Source organism: Mus caroli, unplaced genomic scaffold, assembly GCF_978045245.1.
Source record: "Mus caroli unplaced genomic scaffold, Mus_caroli_1 scaffold_2, whole genome shotgun sequence".
NCBI classification, from domain to species: Eukaryota; Metazoa; Chordata; class Mammalia; order Rodentia; family Muridae; genus Mus; species Mus caroli.
Genome location: NW_028227257.1, coordinates 134,251,971 through 134,256,744, shown reverse-complemented (window position 1 = coordinate 134,256,744; position 4,774 = coordinate 134,251,971). Strand labels below are relative to the sequence as shown.

General features: G+C 41.8%; 1 pseudogene; it reads right to left on the bottom strand.

The window, feature by feature from the left end:
- Positions 1 to 1,150: 1,150 nt before the first annotated feature.
- LOC115030523 (small nucleolar RNA SNORA17) lies at positions 1,151 to 1,267 on the bottom strand (annotated as a pseudogene).
- Positions 1,268 to 4,774: the final 3,507 nt, after the last annotated feature.

Here is a 4,774-nt window from a genome sequence, read left to right as displayed (position 1 = left end):
CATGTGACCACTACACCCCACTAAGAGGACGATTACACCCAGTCATACCTTAGAGCCTAGACTCTTCCATGCTAATGAGGTATTTAGGGGCCCCTAAGAATTTATCCAATGAGCATCCCTTCCTAGGTATTCCTTTCTGCAAAACGTGTCATCTCTGGTTTCTGCCCACTAAGTCATATGCTTCCTCATCTGCCATGAATAAGACTCAGACTCAAAATATATTTACATATACCTTGACCATATAGCTAGAGTCTCCAATGATTAGAACCATCACTTAAAATAACCCTTTTAATCCACGTGGCTGGTTACCTGTGCTGAAGTACTGTATATCTATCATCCCTTCACATCTTCTCCGGTGAATCTCCCTGCTCTTGACTGTATCCTAGTATCCTCACTGACTCCTGAATGTCCCACCTCGAGTCCCTGCCTAAGCTTTTAAATTGACAGGTCATGGTTCTATACAATACACAAGATATTCCCTCTACACTGAGTAGAGTCCAATTGGTGATCATCACAGACTAGTTCCCTGTCCAGGATCCATGGTGCCATGGTTCTCTCTTCTCACCTGGCCAGTCTGAATGGCCCCATGACAGAGTCTGTCTCTGGGTCGATCCCACTCCGGGATTTCAAACCCAGGGCAGGTTTCAAGTCTCTGGACTAAATTTGTAGACTCTAGTTCTTAAATACTCCCTGTTCCTGGGAGTCATAAGGGCCTGCATGGCTAGACTGGTGGTTGTCTCAGGCTAGCTTTTTATCAAGGGAATGTTGGCCTACTAATCATTCAGACGTTCATTGGTTGTGGGATAGTGGACCTTGCCAGGAAGCTTTGTAAGGTAGAGTGAGTCTGAGTCCATGGCACCCAGCCATCCACCTAAGATGGTAGGCAGCTCCCTGCTCCCTGCCTCTTTGTGGGCCTGTGTCCCACTGATCCTTCATTCCCCACTCCTCTGTGTGGTACTCCAGTGGTGACTAGATGTTTGGGAGTTAGGGACTCCCAACTTTGGCCACTCCCACCTTAGACTGTATTCTCCCACCCCCTCAGCAAGAAGTGTCTCAGTGCGTCCCATCACAGGAGTATAGGGAGTCACAGTCAAGCATTGTCTGAGTTTTGCTTCCCGATCCGTGTGTCTCACATCCCAGCAGTGGGGCAGATGGCAGACACAAAATTGGTGAGAACACTAAATGTAGATGTAGTGTCTGTCTTCTCTGCTACCTACTGACATACATGTGACACAGCAGCCATACCTGCAATGCTTCCAGGGGCAAGAGAGTTGTCTCTTTATAGTGATGAAGTGATCAGCTAGATGAGGGGCATGGTTTCTTGCCCCAAAGCAGGCGTGGAGATAGGGCAATAGCTAGCTTTATTGTTATCTCAGCAACTTAGATTACCATGGTTTGAGCACTCTCCACCTCAGCAGTCCCAAGCCCATTTCTCTGGTGGCACAGTTTAGGTGCATCACACAGATCCAGACCTTCATGCTCTTTGGATGGTTGTTTAATCTCTCTGAACCCCCACGAGCCTAGGTTACTTGACTTTGTAAATTTGACCACTCCAGCTTGCTCACTTCTATTCCCCACTCTTCCACAACACTCCCTGAGCTCCACCTGATGCCCAGCTATGGGTCTGTGCATCTGTTTACATCAGTTGCTGGATGAAGACTCTTAGGATACAGTTCACTAGGATCCTATCTGGAAACATTGAAGGGTATTACAATAGTGTTAGAGGTTGTTTCTCTTCTATGAGATGGGTATCAAGTTGGAGCATTCATTGGTTGGGAGTTCTTTCAGTCCTTGCTTCAACTTTATCCCTGTGTATCTTGTAGGCAGGGCAAATTTGGGGTTGAAAGTTTTGTGGGTGGATTAATGTCCCCCTCCTTCCACCTGCTGGCTAGAGGAGGTGGCCATTTCAGTCTCTAAATCCCTGGCTGGTAGAAATCTCAGGTAGTGTGATGCCCATTGACTCTCTATAACTACAGGCTGTCCCTGGAGCTCCATTGTCAGGCCACTTCTCTGCCAGCCTCCTTTAGGCATGCCCAACAAGGAACAATCAGTTTAGATCTCTTCCTCACCTCCATTCCCTTGCCTAGCAACCATGAGCGAGCACCCAATTCGCTCTAGAGCTCTAGTTTTCTGCCAACTACTCTACTGGTCTCTATAAGGTCAGTCAATAAAGAAACATCCAGGTTTGATTCCTGGGGAATGCTTGGCTGCCTGTAGCTGTCCTGAGCTAGCATTAGATTGAGGATTTAGTCCTGAGCTTCAATGTCTGGTCATTACTCTTCTGGCCTCTATCGGGCCCACCAAACAAGGAACACCCAGGACAGCTACAACAAGAACATCCAGCCCAAGATTGCCCACCATATGCCTTCTACATAGGGAACATCCAGATTTGGACTGCCTTCCTAATACCTGCTATTCCAGGTATATGCTGGAAAAATCAAATGGCTAAGGGCCAGGGTAAGATCACAATCAAGAAGAGTCAGAGCAACATGACACCTTCAAAGAAAAATTATCCCACTACAGCAAGCCCTGAATATCCTACTACAAATGAAGTGAATGAAAATGACCTTAAATACAAACTTATAAAGACAATATAGTTCCTTAAAGATGAAATAAATATATTACTCAAAGAAATACATTGAAATACAATCAAAAGCATAGAAGGAAACTAATAATTCCCTTAAAGATATACAAATAAATACAGTTAAGCAGGTGAAAGAAATGAATAAAACTGTTCAAGAATTGAAAATTGAAATACTAACAATAAAAAAAAAAACACATCTGAGGAAATCCCGGAGATAGAAAGCTTAGGAAAGAAAACAGGAACAACAGACACAGGCATCACAAACAGAATACAAGAAATAGAAGGAGAATCTCAAGTGTAAAAGCTAAGATAGAAGAAACTGATACAACAGCCAAAGGAAATGTTAAATCTAAAAAGTTCCTGACATAAAATATCCAGAAAATCTAGAATACTATGAAAATACCTAACTTAAGAATAATAGGAATAGAAGAAGGTAAAAAAAGTCCCAGCTCCAAGGAATAGAATTTTTTTCAGTAAAATCATAGAAGAAAAATTTCCCAACCTAAGGAACAAGATGCCTACAAACATACAATAACTTCAAAAGAACACTAATTAAATTGGACCTGAAAAGAAAAATTTCCTGCCATATAACAATCAAAACACAAAAACCCACAAAACAAAAAATAATATTAAACATTGCAAGGGAAATAAAGCCAAGTAACATACAAAGGTAGACCTATCAGCATTATACCCAAATTTATAACAGCGATTTTAAATCTACTAGGACCCGGAAAGATGTCTTACAGCCTTTAAGAATGTACAGATACCAACCTGGACTTCTATACTTAGAAAACCTTTCATATGTTCTTGTAGCTAGTCATTTGTCCTTCTCTAGAATTCTGAGGGTTGGGTAAACCATCCAAAGCTCAGCTGATTTAATGGTGTATTAGCTACTTTTATGTTGCTGGGATAAAATACTAAGGCACTTACAGAAGGAAGAGTTTTTCTTGTCTTATATTTCTGGAAGAATGAGCTCATCATGGAGAAGAGACTTAGCAGCCAGCAGCATGCATGCCAACTAAGACATCACATATAACTCTAGGCATGAAGCAGATGGTAAATTAGAAATAGAACAAAGCAACAATCCCTACAGTCTACCTTCAATGGTGTGCTACTTTATCAAGGCTGAATATCCTAAAGGCTTCATGAGAGCCCCAAGCATTTAGATACCTGAGCCTATGCAAGAGTGCTCTCATTCAGTTCACTCCCATGATGTTTTCTAGCAAAGTTTAAGTTCAGAGCCAATTCAGTACTGAAATAACATGACAATAAACTGTTTTGGTATGTGTTTAAAAAATTGAAAACCAACACAATTGATCCAGGGACTGCTATTTTCCCTCCTCCCAGCCAGGTAAATAGTGTAATTATGTTTATCACAGGTGCGAAGTAAGTAAAAGGCACAAATGTAAAAGTGGAGTATGAGGTGGGTCTGTTGCATTTGTTACTGTGGCATTTCTGTGCCCTCTAGATTTCTTTATGTTTGATTCTAGCCATGACACTTGGATTTTATGATGGATTAATGCCGAGTCCACCAAAATGTGTCACTTTTCTATTTGTCAGAACATAGCTCATGATGTATAGATATGTTATCTCTTTATCAGACACTCAATGGCTGACAAGACTTGTTATAAGCTGCATCTTAATTTGAAAAAGGTAACGTGCTATTTCTTACAGATGGCACCCATCTTAAACAATCATGGGACTAAAATTAGGAGCTCCTTACTGAGACTTTCTATAAATACTACATAGGTACTTGCTAATAGGTACAGAATTTTCCAGAATTTATGTACTGTCAATTTACCTACAGAAATTATTACATATTATCATGAACCTTTTCTTCTTTTTTAAATCAGTAATATATTTTATTGTTTCATTTATTTACATTTCTATTGTTGCCCCCTTCCCAGTCCCCACTCCAAGAGTACTTTACCCGCTTCCCTTTGCCTCTGAGAGGGTACTTTCCATCTCCCACCTGCCCACCCCCTCATCCACCCACCCAACCCCAGTACAGTGCCCCCACTGCAAGGCATCTCCTTTTTCTGAGGCATCAAGTGTCTCCAGGATTATGTGCATCCTCTCCCACTTCACTCAGAAAAGAAGGCTTGTGCTACATATGTGCCTGGGGTCATATATGCTCTTTGATTGATGGCTTAGTCTCTGGGAGTTCCCAGGGATGCAGGTTAGTTGATA